Raw genomic sequence first — 17,705 nt, 5'->3', positions numbered from 1 at the left:
TATTGAAAACTTTCCCAGGACTTAGGGTTTATAATAAGAGTTGTTTCACTTGCCAGCCATTTATAATTTACTTACCACCATATTAAAATCTAGATAAGGTCACTCATTGACGATAGGGGATCTTTCCACTCTTATCTACTTTTGAAACATCTTGTAATAAGGCCATTTTTGTCCGTAGTGCTTTTTCAATCAATGTAGCTGGCACAAGATAATTTCAACATGTGGAGCTATCACTCTGATCATTGACCGACATCTTGGATTATTTATCCAGAGTACCTCTACTCTGAATATTTGAAAACGTAGAACCTTTGTTTTCTTTGTACACCAGGACCCTTTCTACAGGACTTGGTTGTAATTGAACCTGTGCCCTACAATATGAAATAAACAGAGGTGGAGACTGTCAGCTTTGTTACCGGTCAACACTTACAGCAAATAAGGGTTTTATTTTACCGCTGCAGTATCATGCTTGTGCCTTCCACTTTTTATTTCTCTCTTAGATCTCTTTTACCGGTGGTGTTTGAAGCAGTTCTCTTGGTTCCAAAGCAGAACAGCAACATCTGACAGTAAACAGCTACGTTTCTTTTGCTTTTCAGTTTAGCTTCCACATTTAAAGTAAAGTTTAATTAGAGCTAATGAGTCATCACACACAAAAAAAATAAACATATTTTTCTATACACGTCACCGTACAAAGACGAGAGAGATCTGAGTTTTTAATTGCGGTTGTTTATGATCCCCTTTGGTAAGACTTGCTGAATTTCTAATGAAGTGCTTAACAACTGTAACAGGCACCATAGATTACTGCATAAAAAGTCTCCCTCGATCGTTTTCTTACCAGTTACGTAGCAGCCTCGATCAAGGGAGGGGTGGGATTGAGCTCTTGGCATTTATTGAAAGACCATTATTTAAATTATTTGACTTGTTGCAATGAATTTGTCATACATTGTATTTTACAATAGATTCTTCTTTCTCTCGTTAGTTACATAGAACCCGCAATGTAGCCAAAAAATGTAGCCAAAAAATAAAGCAACGAGCATACAAATAAAACCCAGTGCACCCTAAAAGAACCGGAGGTAATCAGAAACATATAGCAAATTACAGTTTTTATTGTTGCAATCAACCCCTGATTATATTAAACATTTCCAGCGTTATTTGCTATAAATAAATTAAACTCGACCTTTTTTCCCCCTAATTGAGCATTTCTAATTTGTTCCATAACTAATCAGAGTTCATGGAAGAATAAATATAGAGAGAAGAAGAGATGGGATTCTGATCTAAATGACACTGGAGTAAAGACCTGATCCAAAGCCCATGGAAGTAATATTTCTATTGACTTCAATGGGCATTGGATTAGGTCCTAAACCAGGAGTATCCTGAAGTTAAAATGTCTGAGATCAGACCCAAGTCCAGGTGCAGAGATGTTATGAGTTGTCCTGAAATCCACTAGTCTGTTTCAACAGGATAAGAAGAGAGCGTTATCACAGTATATGTGTGCATGCACATGGGTATGTATGTATCATTCAGCTGCCCATCTGAAGAAGTCTGCCTAGTTCAGAATCCTGGCTGGGATGGGAGATATTTTCATTCTCCGTTTGGCACCGTCTTCCTCCAATGCGGAAAACAAAATGCCCCCAGATGTTTTCTCTATTTGTAATATCGTCGAAAAGGCAGAGAATTGTCTGCTGAAAAATGAAGCAAGAAAAACCTAATGAGACTTGAGCGAGTGAAATGAAAATATCAGGTTCGCTTTTCCACTGTGTAGACATTACACAATAACTTGTAGTAATTTAAATTTCATCATTATCTAGCACTTGTAGGGGTTCTTCAAAAGTTTCGTTGATAGTTAATTTAAGATTGCTGACTTAGATCACAATACAGTAATTAGGCAGAATTAAAGTAAAAATTGAAAGAAAATGAATCAAGTAATACAATACATTGTGTGGTTTTCTCCACAAGGCATCTCCGATAATGTTACACTATTTGCATTCTCATGAAAGAAAGACGCTTTGATTATATATCTCTCTGTTATAAAACTAGCTTTGAAATAAGGCGGCTATGCTTTGGCTTCTAGCTTGCACTGAGCCTAGTAGAAACATTTGTATTACGCTCACTGTACAGTAGCAGTAAGACTGAGAAAGGTCTCAAGGACTGCAACCTGATCCATAATGTGACGAACTGGTGTATATGAGGAGTGATGTTTCATATGTGCCACTTACTTCAGATATATGCCTCATAATTAAATAGGCTAGTTGAAAGATCAATAAAGATCCAGAGGGAACAGAGCTGGCATAACATCTTGAAGGAATTTTGTTCCTTATGAGGACATAAGGTGAAAGGAGACATTCAAGGAAGAAAATACAAGGCAATATTTAGAGGAAAGCACTTTCTTGTCCATTCTTGGCGTCGCTTCTCCACAGTGATTTTTAATGTCATGATTGGTGTTTCTGATCGTCTGTCACGAGGGTGAATTGTTCATTTATCTCCTCTGCATAATTTTAAACAGACACCGCTCCATAGGAAGGAAGAAAAAGCATACCCCTGTATGCTCCATTCATTGACTATATGATTTTCGTCCCCCACGTGCGCGTGTGCCAGATGGCACTACACAGCCTCGGATGATAATAACCATGAAACATACAGTCAGTGCAGGAGCAGAGATAACCGTGGCTGAATGTACCGGGGTGCTGCGGCTGGGGAGAAGGGGCGGAAGTGGAAAGTTGGGAGCGCAGACGAAGTTGCGTTCTGCAAGAGTCCAGCGGGTGTGTTTTAAACATTGGCTTGGGAGCAGATGCAGAGCAAACAGCTGAAGAAGACTCTCGGGGTGATGATGGTCGCCGGGGGCTGGGGGTGGGGGGAGAAAGCGTACCGGTTTCGCTAAAGTTTGTTTGGGACGTCCTATCAATGTGACCACCACCCCGGTGGTGTACGGGTTGAGCTCTGGGAAACTCAGAAGCCACCCGTGCCAAAGTCACATCATGGAGTGGTGACCGGATCGCAAGGGTGAAAAATGGGGACAGGGGGTGGGGGGTAATAGGCACCTATATAAGACAACGCCCCAAATATCGGGACTGTCCCTATGAAATCGTGGCATCTGGTCACACTGAGTGGTATGAAAGGCGGGAGGCAAAGCAGCACGCTCCAGATTGTACAAGCATGCAAAGAGGGCACAAGCCAATGTGGACCCGATCAAACCAGTTCAGCGCGCTGCACCTGGCGCCGGGGCAGGCGGGAGGTGGCTCAGGGATGTGACAACAAGGCTCCTTTCCGAAAGGCTTTAGGCTTGGGGAGAAAGTGTGCTTTGGGGAGGGAGTTGATGGGGAAGATTGGTGCATGAGACAAGGGAGACTGTTACCCAGCTTCGCAGCTGTCAGCCTCCCGGTTCGACTAAGTTCGCTCCCGACCCAGCATCGCTCCTTCTCCATCCCCCTCCCCGCAGCCCCGGGAAGACACAGATCCAGGCTCGCCATGGCCACGCCTCGGGGCTCGCTCCCAGGGAGCGCACGGCTGCTCTCTGGAAGGGGAACCCGCTCAGCAGGGGGAGGCGGAAGTTTTCGGCACCTTTATGCTTCCTCCTGGCGCTGGGGCTCCCGATCTGCTTCGGGGTTCCGGTGTAAACAGAAAGGAGCACATCACCAAAGGTGGCCGGCCGAGGCCCAGTTTTAAAAAAAAGGATACTAAAGACTATAGTGACTGGCCAGGTTCCTGGGCAGGGCCTTTCAGTGGAGTTTCCTTCCTGGGGAAGGGTCTTGACCAACAAGATAAGAGACAACATGTGAGTGGAGGGACAACTGGGCCTCTTTACTTGCTGCAACCTAATTACCCTCTGCCCAACGTACTTGTGAGCTAGGAGGCCAAATTCCCTGCTAGGGTCAAATGGCAGAGCTCCAGTTAGAGATGCGCTGGTTTATGCCAGCAGAGTATTTGGCCCATGCACCTGTGATGGTCCCATGCAAACATTGCTTTATCTGTTGGCTAATGAGTATGTCTACACCGCAAAACAAACCCTGCGGCTGGACTTTCTACACAGCAATTAGACACCCCAGGCAGCTGCCTCTGGCTTGAGGTGTCGGGATAAAAACAGCGGTGAAGATATCCCTGCTGGAGCTGGAACCCAGACTCTGACCTCCCCGGTGAACAGCATTGGCGCTCTGTGGCTGTCTGCATTTCGGGTTAGCTAAGGCCAGCAGGAGCTGAGGTATACCCAGGGCATCCTCAGGAAGTAAACTGGAAGCCGAGATTGCACATCTTATATTTTCAGTGGTCAGCTTTACTGTGGAGAAAAGGGGTTGGAGAGATGTTCGCCCGGGAATCTGTTTGAGAGAAACGGTGCAGAATTTCCAACATACACAATTTCCATTTAAACATGACCAGTGACATGGGCATGGGCTGGAGGAGTGGAGGGCTGTGTGCTCCCTTTCCGCATTTGGTTATTTGCATGAAATGGGGCTTTTATGTTGACTTTTTCTCTGGTTGCCTTTTAAACCATAATTTGTATTTTGTGTACTAAGGATTGGAAACGGGTTTCTCTTCGCCTAAGTGAAAAAAAGCTTGCAGCCAGAAGATCAAATGTCACAACTGTTATAATATAATGATCTCATTTGCTTTGGGGTTTTTTTTCCCCTCGTTTCTTTACGGTAATCCCATCCATTTTTTCTTAGATCCTCAGTCACTTTATTCTGAAAATGACGAAATGACTTTTAATAGGAATTCCTTAATCCTAGATAACTTCAGTATTAAGACTTGTCTGAACCCTTTCCTTGAACTCGTATTGTTCATGAAAAGATCACATCCTTTGCAGTAAAAGAGTTAACGTATAGCACAGAAAAGGTCAGTTGAAATGTATATGCTACTGCAAAAAATACGATTAGATTTCTCTGAAGATTAGTTGTTTTATCAAGATGACACTTTTTCCCTGTTCGCATGTAAATACTAAACATGCTCTGTTCTAAATTAAAGTCTGGATTAAAATGTGTGAACATTCCACCATTTAATAATGTAATATAATCAATCTATATGTGCATTAGTTCCTGAAAGATAACTGAGAAAGCGGGGGGAGGGGAAACATTGGCTACATAGACGTATGCTCCTAGGTGCAGTCTCCTGACATGAAGGCGTTTGAGAGAGGCGTTTCCTCAGCTAACCACATGGTGATCACAAAAGTCATCTAAAGGCAAAAGAAAAGGAAAAGAAATTGTAAGTGAAACATGTTCAGAGATCTCGTCCTTGAAAAAATACACAGTAACAATTCAACAGCGTTACATTCTACTAAGATGAAGTTTTATTTTTATGTAGCATCTAAGGAATTTAACTGTGGTCCTCACACTGGAAACTGAAGATCTTAAGCAGGGCTTTAATGTATATTTAATAGGGACAGCTATTTAAGATCATTAAAAACTGGTTGCTCAAAAATGTCAGAGCCTTCATTAAAACATAACTACGTTTCTGTATTAATTACTTGCAGAGACATAGTCTAACTATTTTACCCTGCAACGCTCTATATATTTTAAGAACTCAAACAAAGATTTAAGAAATGTTTCACTGGCAGTTTACAAGACTGGAGCAAGCTAGTTAGGTCGCCTCAAAAACTGCTAAAACACAATATAAACTAAGTTGAAGATAACCGACAAACTGATTTGACTCTAGAGGCAACAGGAAATTGAGGCACGTTGCAAGAAAACTAAGGGGGAGGACATTTAGCATCAGATCCACAACAGTTATCTAATAGTATATGATTGAATAATAAGAGGAAACTATAAATCTAATCAAATAATGGTGCTCGAATCTCCTCCCCCTGCCTCTTCCCTAGGCAACCTTTGGTTTTTGCGCCTGACAAACGTGTTATGGAAAAGCGAAATCTCTGCAGAGGGCTGCTCGTGCATTCAGAGTGTATAGTTTTCAAAATCTGATGTTTTGCAATGATGACATTAGAGTAGCAACCAAGGTCCGAGACAGCAACGCTGCTGCAGCTGGGCTTCGCTTTGAAATTCTCAAGACAATGGGAGCCAGTGTTCTCCATCGCTTCGCCTTTCCATTCCATTTGCATAGTCTGTTCTGCCTGATTGACCAGCTTGGGCTGTCCAAGGGACCTGCATTGTTCACAGATCACTTCAAGATGGCAGAGATGACAAGATTCAGGTGAGAGATGAAGTGGGATGACTCTCAAATGCCATAAGAAAAAGCTACCCTGGGAACCTGCAGCTCAAGAGGAACAAACAACCGCAGAGTTCACGCAGTTTTAGTATTTAGAAAGACCTAATCAGTTGTTTAATGGAAACATTATGCCTTTACATATAAAAATATCACAGAAGTATCTATTCCCCCTCCATCCCCCTCCCCCCCGCCCCCGCGGCCAAAAAGAGAGCTGCTTAATTAAAGGCTTTTATATGTAAAAGTTTATTTTAAAAAAATTAACCACAGGACAAAGTCATGCTTTACAGTTCTTTGTTGCCTGCTCTATAACCAAACGGCAAGATTAATTAATTAGTGTTTTTAAAGCGCTATGAACATGCAAAGCCCCTGTATAGATACTAAGTGTGATGGTGATTATTAATAAGCAGCGCACAGCTTCACTCTGAAATCCGCTATTTCCCAGGAAAAGGAAGGGGCTGTGTTCTGAGTTGGCAGACAGAAAGCGGTTATCTCCGAGGGTCATGAGTGAGGAGAGGATGGATTAAACCGCATTCCCCTCCCCACGAGTTGAAAACTCTGTGCTGTCCCAGGCTTCCGAATGAAATGTCAGGGGCTGGCTTTTTGTTGCAGCAAGCCAACACCCCCCCCCCACCCCAACCCACCCCCACACTCTCCCTCCCCTACCCCTAAAATAAATTTCCTTCGACACTGCTGTTTTGACTTCATCTCAAAAAAGACAAAATCTTTGCCATACGAGTATGTTTTCCCTTGAGGGGTTTCCAGAACAATTTGCTATAATTTCTTTACACCTAACAGAACTGATGGGATCTAAGCAGTAAAACATATTCCCACCGAAGTTTCACTCTCTCGCTCTTTTTCTCCTGAGGTTTAAATAAATCTCTAGTATAAATATTGCCAAAAATTTGCTAATATGGAGATTTTCAGAAGGAGGAACTCCTTTCTCCCTGGTATAACCCAACTAAAGCCATACAACTTTTCTTAATCTCTCAGTGCATTATCTCCTGGCTTCTTTTTTCCCCTGAAGCTTCTAATACACTTAATTACCTGATTTACAAGAATTGCCTGTAAAGTCCCACATGCTACAAAAGGCAGAGCCCCAGACACCGAACAGAGGTTGCTGCTGATTTCTCAAACACAAAAGTCACATAAAACAAACAAACAAAATCAGGCCCATTTCCCCTGTACCCCCTCCCTACCTCTCACCTACTGCGACCTAGCTCTGTATTTAGGTCCCAGATTTTCTGTCCTCCCTCTCCCCCCTCCCGCCCCCAATGGATGGGGTTAAAGCTGCAGAGGAAACTTAAGTGGCTCTGGAGTTTGTTTAATTTCCCTCTAGTGTTTACTGATAATTCGAGAGACGCTTATCTCGGGGAATATAGCGATTAATACAACCGCAGGTTTCCAGATAAGTGATTGTGATGGAGATTGTTGGCGAGAAAATAGACAATTATCCGCTGTTAGCTTTACATAAAGATCGCATTAACTTGAATTAGTTATCAGACAAAAGAACATCAGAAAGCTGCACCTTTCTGCCAAGGCAACCGCTTGCAGGCGGTGCGCTCCACACAAGCAAATGCACCGCTGCCTGCCTCCTCGACATTCTGCAAAGCGGAAAGACAACGAGAACTTGGGGGTTTCAGCTGGAGGGGGGGGGGCATGGGCTGGTGCTTGGGGGGGGGTGGATTTCATGCCTCTGCCATGCCAGCCGCAGATCACGATCGTGCAGGGGCATGGCCACGGCAAGGGAGACAGCGGGAGCGCCCAGGGACTGGGAGATCGCTTTAATATTAGCTACCAGCCAGTCTGCCTTCATTTCTCTGGGGCGAAATTAACATGGAGGTGGGACAGCAGCTAAACCAGGAGGAAATGCGCCCCAAGGAAGAGGTAGCAGCAAGGATCCCCTCGCTGTAAGAAAAGGGAGGGCTTGTTAAAAATCAACGCAATAATACAGTCCTTAAAAAAATAAAATCATCCTAGTAACGTGGAGGCTGGTCCTATTTGCATGTGAAACTAGTGACCAGCAGTCCTGCAATTCCCTTGCTGCATTGTGCACGCTCAAGTCCGAGGTTCCCCAGACTGAAAGCCCCTTGATTATTCCTCCTCTCTGCAGGAAAGGCTGATTTCTCAGTAATTGATAGCGGGGAAGGGCCGTAATTAATTTCACCGCAAAGTAAACTGCGGCTTCTTCGCCTGGCTGAGGGAAAAGCAAGGGGAGTCAGAAACGGGGGAGAGGGAGAGTCGCCCAGTAACCCCAAATAAAATCCAACAACGCCCATTTCAGCCAAGAAAGAGACCCCTCCTCGACTCCTTCCCACCCCCGCACTCGTTCGGGAAGGAGGCAGGACAGGGACTGGGGGCTGCTTTCATTGTGTAGGAAAACAATGACTAGATATTGACAGTTGCAGTAAGGTTATATGGGAATTGGATTTACCTAGAGACCGAGGCAGGATCTGCTTATTTCTCCCTGAAATGCCCCATTAAAAGATACACTTTAAAATGTGGTGTTCAGGAACTTCAATCAAGAGGCTGGCATTTAGGATCCGCTCATTTTCCATGCTGGATTTCAAGTTAGATCCTAGAGCAATATTTTATATCAGGAAGGAGGGGGAGGAGGATTTCATGTGTGTGGGGTTAAAGACAAACAAAGCATAGGTATTTCGTACTGTGGGGCTAAAAGCTATTGTACGTTGAGTTACAATTGGGAGACTGAAGGAGGCTGGGGAATAGACCCAAGGTAGCAGCTATGCGCTAGTTTAAAGGGAGGGCGGCTGGCATAAACTGGGAGGAGGTGTCCGGTGAAGAGCCGCTGCTGTCTCCTGGGACACAGGGGCCGGGGAGCTGTCCCCAGTGCTGGTAAGTGCGGCTGCCTCTGGGTCCCCGCTGAATGGAGCGGATAATGACCCCCGGTTCCCAAGGCAGGCTTGCTGCTGCCTGGTGAGCCTTGGATTTGTGTGGTCCAAGCCTTTCCCAGCTTGTCCCATTCTGTCACCGGGATAAGGGGCTCCCTCGGCTCGTTTGCACCTGCGTCGCTTTTGGCTCCTTCAGGAATGCGCTGAAGCTTGTAATCAGCTTTGTGAAGCCATTGAGTGCACGGCTGAGTGAAACTTCCAAAGCTCGCGGAAAACTGGCCCGCTGAATAGGAGTCAGCATGGGGCTGCTCTCCAAGCCTTTGGGCTGCCAAATTCCAGCGGAGCCCCTCACAATCAGTCCACACAAGCTTTACTGCTTTCCCCACACTAAGAAAAGTGAGAAAAGAAAAGCTAAAATACCAGTCACCGAGGTTAGCAGTTTGTTCCCAGATTAATGGCAAACGCCTCTCCCTGATGTAACTAACCAATTCAGGGGATATACAAAAAAAAAAAAAGAAAAAAAAAAGAAAAGAAAAAGTTTGTGTGTGTGTGTGGGGGGGGAGGGAGTGCGTGTTAATATCACTTCATGTGATTGCAGAGTGCAAAGACTGCTGTTGTAACACACAGGTATCGCGGCTTCCTCACTGAGTATCACCCCAGGTCAGGCTTATCGTCTCAATATTTTCAGCATCGTTACGGTTTTAAGGCTATGGAGGAAGGTGACTCTCAGCTATGGACAATTATGCACGTGGACATGCTGCAATGTGGGAAAGGAAGCATGGGCAAGGATCAGTGGGAAAGGCAGAGAAAGGTGAATTACAAACAAACCACTAAAAAGCTATAAAACGTGTAAGACTCATCCAAAAAATAACCCCTCTTTGATTCCACGTGTTAGGGGCCCAGGGACGTTGCGAGTGGAGTTTCTATACACGCCCATTGTCCTGGTTCTAGATATATATTTGCAGGATAGGTTTTTAAATGATTCAACGTATTGTTTCCTTATAAAAAAGTATCTACAGATAGTATCCCCGAGGGTAAGATGGTACCTCCCTTCAGCCCCCCACTGATGTAAGGGGCCTGACCAGCAGGTATGTACGCTCTGTTTTGCAGTTCAGGATGCCATGTTACCCAAAATTCCAAAGGTGGCATCTTTCATTCCACTATCATTTATTTTCAGTAGAGTTTTATGATACAATATATTGTATAGAGTATTTTATTCTTTTTCACTGGGATTAGATGTTTTAAGAAAAGTTCCCAGTCAGCCGTATTTTCTTTTCTTCATTATTAATTGAATCCACTCTACACTTGTAATTAAAATATAACTTCTTGCTGCATTAAACGTATTCAGCATCTCCTGACATAGGGATAGCGTGCAGCAAAAATGGTGCCAGTCAACTTGAAAGCAGTTAGCACTACTTTTTCATAGTTTAACTCATGCTTTTTAAGGCAGCTATCGACTCACTTTTATTTTAAAAAACAACTCCATTCATACAGATAAGGTCTCCTTCAAGCAGTCATTTTACAATAACAGAAAGCTGGCAAAATCTTAAATCTGCTAAAACAGTTAAACAACCTGTAGGGCACAATCTAATAGTATTTAGTTTAGTTCCATTGAGTTGGGGGCTTCTCTGTGGGACTTCTGTGGGTTTTTTTTTGTTCTCTCCCTCCGTTTATCCAAAATAACTAAAACAACAGTACCACAAACCGTAGCATCACTATGCAAGACGTAGACATGTTCTAGGCTGGAGTGAGTAATATTTCTTTAGTCTCTTAAAAAAATGAGATTTTTTTCACTGTCCCTACCTACATAGGTAGGTTGATTTGATTTTTAATATTAAATAATATAAGTCATGGTTTCTAATATCCACACTGAAAATATCTCATCCATTTCATTGGTTGTAATCATTCCCAAAGATCTGAATGGACACCTACTTCTTGTAACTGCACAGGCGTATTGTCCCAATAGTGTTACTAGACCCTTAACCTATTCCTAATTGACTACATTAATTTCAGGGACGTTCAAGAAACTAATAAGAGAAGTAAATAGTTTTGCAATAGCTCTCTGGCACGTCTGTACGGTGTTTAGCAGTAATATTTCAGCGCAGCAAACGTGAACTTAAAACAATTTAGCAGCATCAATTCGGTGTCTTTTTTAAAACAAAAGTTTGAAGGTAAAAGCAAACGCGCCAGTTTTTCGTGGTGAAGTCTTGCCACGTGAAACGGTGGAGGCTCCAACACTTCTAAACAAGCCCACAAATGGTTTAAACCTCCATCCATTTCTGCCTTGAACGTTTCTTTTCCTTTTGGAAGTTTGATGTGCTATTTTCGACCGTGTTGCTTCTTCCAGCCATTCTCGGTGACAAGTCATGAGGCTATGCAGTAATTCAGAAATTAGTGAAATTTTATTCTTGGTGGGGGCGTTGGATTAAGAGGCTGGGAGAGTGTGAAACAAGTCAACGTGTAATTGTATGATAAGGCTCTCACGAGGAATTTATTGGCCAAGTTGCTATTTCTATTCCTTCCTAATCTCGTTTAGCACATTCATTCTCTGCAATCTGTCTCCATAATCTTCTGTGACAGAATGGCAGCCAATAGAAGCATGCATGTTTGGAGAGAAGAGAAAATATGCAGAGGCGTGATAAACTGATGCTAATTATCCATATTTAGGACACCGAGTGCAGAAGATCAAGGTTTACAAATAACAAACCAGAGCCAATGATGATGGCTTCCTAGTGTGGAATATATTGGAGGGGACAAGATAAGGGTTTCACATGCAGAAGAGATTTATTGGTCAAAGGGTTCACCTTCCACTTTTCCACTTTTATATAGCAGTAAATTATTTAGTCTAAATTCACCAGAACATTACTCTTTTATTTGGCAATGTGCCATGACTTGCTCCTTCTTTGTGTCCTTTCAATGCAAATCCTTGTAGTGTAACATCAGTTGATAAGAAACAAATAATTGAAGTAATAGGTAATTCCCTTTAAATTGTGCATATAGGATAGGTAATCATCTAGTGTAGAATGAGACCGGAGTATAGAGCAGATAGCTGAAAGTGAAACAATATCAACCTCAGCTATTAAATTACATTTGTACTAGAGAAAAAATAACCTGCAGGAGACATGTAGGTTGAACAAGAGACAATACTAATCTATCTAGCTTCAGACCGTTTTCCTACAGACTTCTGAAATTTCTTTCACTTTAAAAAAGAGCTCTTCTTCCCGTCCCCCTGCCCGCCCCCGCAGTCTGCTGGCTCCGAGAAATAATAGGGGAATTCAATTTGGCAATATTTGTGCAGTATGGTTGAAGGGTCAGTGGTAGTGATCTTAGTACTTTGCAATAATTGTATTGTAAAGTTTCCAGAATGCTTGAACGATTTGAGAATAGTATTTATGGGACTGTGTTTATTTTGAAGTTTAAAAGATTATGCTAGACAGACACTAAACTCTGATTTTGTGTCTCCTTAGGCACTATTTGGAAAGAAATTGTCCTTGAAGAAATTACCCAAGTAGCAAATCTTGCATCAGCATTCCTGCCTGCACCTCCTGTGTAACTGTTCTTGTGTTGATAAAGCAGCAATATTCTGTAAAACGCATACGAAATGTATATATTTAACATTAGGGAGAACGCTGTTATAATTTGAAGTATCTTTGATTCGATACAAGGAAAGGTATTGACCTAATGCAGCTATTCATTTAACAGGAGAGTTTTCCCTTGGCCTTTTATTGTACTGCAAGATTACCCTGTGAATATGTTTGTTTCTTTGTCAAGTGTCCATTTAAATTAACGTTTCTATTTTGTGTTCTGTGCACAGGAAAAATATATCCTAGCCACAAGTCTCACATATTAGCAGGTTTTCTTTAAAAGGAGAACTCCAGTGCTCTGTCCAAATTCCAGCATTCATTGACTTTACTTAAAAACAGCAGGAAATATTGTTGTCGTTATTTTTAAAAGACAGGTAAAAACTTAGTTCCTGGGAGTTGCCATTTTGTTGCCAGTCAATAGGAAATCAGGGGAGGAAGAAACTCATTCTATATAGAAGACAACAGGAAAAACACTGAATTTAGAATGCGGATTTGAGCTAAATTACAGCCAGGGCCAGGAATTTCAGACGAAGTCAGATAAACTGTGCCTCTCTCTGAAAGAAAGCGGGGTTTCAATCTGGGCACTCCCACTTCCTTTCTCCAGTGTGGTACTGTCGGACCAGGCTGGACCACTGGCCCACATCATCCTTCCTCTCACTTTGGAGTGCACTAAACCTCACTTACCCTCAACTCAGAATTCTACCCCCTGCAGCCCGACCTCTGTTCCAGATATCACCTGCCAAGAGCACTACGATTCCACCTGGTCTCTGAGGAGAGGTGGAGTCTGACATGCTGAGCTGAAGGAGGGTGATGGGACAGAGGTCTTTCGCAGGAATGGGAGGCGCCCTGCAGAGACGGATGGGGCCAGTTCATGCGTTCATGTGAAATTCCTCGACATTCCCAAAGACACAAATGTAAGTTAAGTTAAAACAAAGCTAAACTTACCTCTCTCTCTTTCATTCTCAACTCTATATTAATGTAACTGGAGACATTAAATAGCTTTTGACAACCAAGGTTTGGCTAATGAACCTCATTTTCAGTGTAAATAATCGACACTAGGGACATGACCCGATTTTAAACAACAGGGAGTTTCAGATAACAGGTACAGCTAGGGGAGGTTACACTGCACTGGAATTTATCTAAACGTGGTAATCCAAACCCAGGGTTGTACCCAATTATCTCAGTGCAGAACAAGTCTTTTCCCCCATCTTCTTTTATTTCGTGTCTGTTAGCAGGAAAATGGCAGCTTCCATTCAGAGGTACAATAGAAAAGTTGAAGAGATTTCTTAAATAACATTTGCTACTTTCAGTTATAAACACACAGAGATATACAGAACAAGAACATGCTACAGCACATTAGTAATTAAAGAAGTAACGATCTGGTGAATTTACACTGAAGTTTTCCTTTAAATAAGTACCAATCCAGATGTTGCCCAATAATTTTGCCAAATAGCAAGAGACCTTTTTAATGGGTGTTTCCTGCATCTTCTTAAAATGTTTGTAATGTCTCTTTTACAACAAAAGTATAAATCCAAAGTCAGCAAATTTGTCTATGAATGTATCCCTCTTTCTTGGTCAAGAAACACATGGTGTTCATATCTTAAGTATTTGGAACTTTTGGCATGTTTATCATCTTGAGATTGGACCACTTATCTAGCTAGGCTCACTTCACAGCTCCTAGAATGTTGTTATATTCGCAAAAACCATGTGTGGCTTACTCCTGCAGCTGCGGACTGAAAGGAAAACAAATAAAGAGGCTTTATTTAGATTATGACCTGTGAGTTGCTGTATTAAAAGGAGCTTTTAGTTGACACGTTAATGACATCTTTCTTGGCCATGGTTTCCAGCTACCCAAAGTTAGCACATTAACTGGAAGCTCAGCACAAGAATGTTTCGAAAAATGTAATTTGCGTGCTTATTTTTCTTCGCTTTTCCCATTCTTATTTTGTTAGATGCTAAACTAGTTATTTGATGCCAGATTGTGGATTACCAAATACCCAGTCTGAGAATGCATTGCATGTTTATAATCCTTCCTCTTCATCTCATGATATTTTGTGACACACTATTGTTTTTTGTTTGTTTGTACTTTTTTCTGTGCATGATTTTTGGCTGTTTACCTATCTTTAGCTAAACACCCTCACTACGTCTGGGATCTGCATCTCTCTGGGGAGTGGTAGCCTAGATATTATACACCCTCAACCCCTTTCCCGGTATAGCTTTCCTAGCTGGAAAACTTTTCGTTCTCTAAGGATGCTTCTTGTCCTAGTGTTCGTCCTCTTTCTGTCTCTCTCTCTCTCTCTCCCTTTTAAAGGTCAAAGTAAATTCGTTGCATGGGAGTTTTATTTTTCCTGTTCATTTTCTAAATTCCAATTCTAATATCTGGAAAGAATTCCAACTACCCTGCACTACGTACCGTTTGACTGAGAGCCATGAAGTGACTCAATGGTAGACTCTCCATACATATATTACAAACAAACCTCTCTGTCTGCTCTTAGGTATAAGTAAAGTTAGGAAGCACTTCAGTATGTTTCGCCAACCAGATCATTGATAATTGATTACTCAATTTTTTTTCAAGAGGGGAGAAATCCTCTCTCTCTCTCTCTCTCTCTCTCTCTCTGAGAGAGAGAGAGAGAGAGAGAGAGAGAGAGAATGTACACCTCATGTGATTTGGAGTGTCCCAGAGCCTGGCCTTTTTCCAATTAGCGCGGTATATATTTTTTATTTTGATCGAGATTGAAAAATTAAGCCTTTCTTCCCAGGACTCATTGTCTCTTTTACGATAAGACAGCTTGCAAACTTTCAGCTTGAAGAGTCTCCCATTAAATTTTGCAAACCTGACTAGGATCGAACCAATGAAAAAACGTTCTTGCAAAACAGTTTTTCTATGTCATTCCTCTGTGTTCGTTCCGCCTTCAAGAAGAGCTGAATATTTGTGAAATGTGTACGTGCAATATAATGTGGCCCAGAAAACAAAGGTTTCCATATTTCCCCCCACCCTTTGGTAAACTATCCCGCCCACAACCTAGGGTGTCGCTGTTCGCCGCGCGTTTCCAGTCGTTATGGAGAGTTCTATCCCTTGCTAAACTTTCTATCCCTCCTTCTGGTGACAGCGCCTCCATTTTTAAATGCTCTATTTCCAGTCTACGTTTCCTGGTGATGGTGTCTGCTCTATTTCTTCAGCCCTCGCACAGCCTGTTCTTCCAGTGGGAGGCACACTCCCCTGCATGCTGCAGGACCCCTCCTGTCTGGTCGAAGTTGCACTTCTTCACGTTCTCCAGAGTTATGTTCTCCCTCTATCGATTGTACATCTTGGACTAGCTAAGATATTTCCCCCTTTCTCTGCATTTTCAGTGAGTCTCTTTTCCAGGTCGCTAAAGAAGCCTTCCTTCGGTGGGAACCCTTTATCCCTTCTTCTCCAAATGAATGGGAGACACCCATACTGAAAGCTGGAACAGTAGGACCTGGACGTGTTAACTAGAATGAATCATATTAATCAACCAACATAATTACATGCTCCGTCAGGAGAGTTCAACGACTTCGGTGCAGGAAAATGCCTTAAGAACATACGGTGCAGAAAAATGCTCACATGGCATCCCAAACTATCTCAGACTTGAAGCATAGACGCCACCAGTTCCCACGGTTATGATTTTCTAGCCAGTGTCTAAGGCATTTAGTTTCAACGTCCCCCTCTTCTTGCTGCTCGCAAACTCCGGGAATTGTTACATCAGCGATCAGACTTTGTTTCCCGCTCTGCCTTCCATGCGTGTGTTGAAGGCAATCTGAGTCCAAGTCGTGCATTAGGCCTCAGGCAAACGCAGGCCGATTTGCCCAATGATCCCCACCATACAGACCCATCATTCTTAGTCCACCAGCGTTTTCCTGATCCAACCGCAAAGCTGAAAAATAGTTTCCAGTTCCTACAAAACCAGCAACATTTTTTGTCATGACGAAAGCCTCAGAACTCCTGTGTGATAGCTTCTGTTGCATATTTCCCGCCCCCCCCCCATAGACAAATATTTCATTATATTCTTCGGAGAGGTCAGTTTCCTTTACCAAGTCTGAAGTTTGAAGTCTTCTGCTATAAAACAATTACCACTGCAGGCCTTGCCTTGCTGGGCAATAAAAATTATTTCCACACTAAAAAACCTTCTCCTCTTTAATGTTTTGGGGAATAAAATAACTTCAGCTCCGTATTTCAGTCTCCCTTCTTTTGCTGTCTTAACTCAGGAATTGTCCTGGAGGTGATGACGTAAGCTAGGATCAAACCCCGTCTGCTTGGAGGTGGTTAAATATTTACCTCTCTGCAGAGCTCCTTTCTCTTGTCCTCCTGGAGCTACTTTCCTTTAATCTGCGCGGGATCCCTGAGACAGATCCTCAGCTGGTGTAAACTGTAATAATTCTATTGACTTCAATGGAGCTCTGCCAACACAAACAAGTAAAGGATCTAGCCCCCTATCTCTATTATGTCTCAATTTCCACCGGGTGAGCGCTCCCTCTCCATGTCACCGTAAATTTCCTTTGGCCCTTTGGAGACGCCTTTCTCCCCACACCACAGGAACTGCAAGAAATCGAGTTGTTCAGGTTCCGTTTTCTTGTCAGGCCCTGCAAGGGCTGCATTTCCCTGGACTCTGGGTCTCCCTTACCCTCCCTCATCTCGCCCTCCCCACAAGCTGTGTGAGACCGCTTACTCCTATTCCTCCTGTGACATTCGGTTTTCCTTTGTTCAGAGCTCGTTTCATTCTCGTTCTCTGGGTTATGCGGGGCTTCCTTGATATGGGACGTGCATTCTTCTGGTCCCCGCGGGGTGCAGTCCAACCACTGACACCCATATACCCCTGTGACCACCAGCCTTCCTTCTTCCCCACTGGAGCTACACTTCTCCAGGGCTGAGCTGGGTCTTCCTATGAAGCCCAGGAGGTGGTAAAGAACGTAAATCAGAATGAGTGGGCACCAGTTCTGTCTGATTAAAGGGCCATGCCAGGGGATCTCCTCTCAATACATGGTGCCAACCCTTAAAATAAGTGTGGTTTCACTAGAAGTGGAACGGGGCCATTCTCAAGAGACTCTTTCCAAGGATGGTTGGGTTCATCGGCGTTAGTTCCTGTTTTGCCCAGGCTGTGCTTGC

General features: G+C 43.0%; 1 long non-coding RNA gene across 1 annotated transcript in view; it reads right to left on the bottom strand.

Moving 5' to 3' along the window:
- LOC141993955 (uncharacterized) overlaps nt 1–17,705 on the bottom strand; it is a 155,950-nt gene that overhangs the window by 33,505 nt on the left and 104,740 nt on the right. The gene's annotated exons all lie outside the window — the stretch shown is intronic.

The sequence above is a fragment of the Natator depressus genome, chromosome 1, assembly GCF_965152275.1.
Source record: "Natator depressus isolate rNatDep1 chromosome 1, rNatDep2.hap1, whole genome shotgun sequence".
In the NCBI taxonomy this organism is placed as follows: domain Eukaryota; kingdom Metazoa; phylum Chordata; order Testudines; family Cheloniidae; genus Natator; species Natator depressus.
The sequence above is the reverse complement of the archived record's forward strand: the minus strand, read 5'-3'. Positions and strand labels throughout refer to the sequence as shown.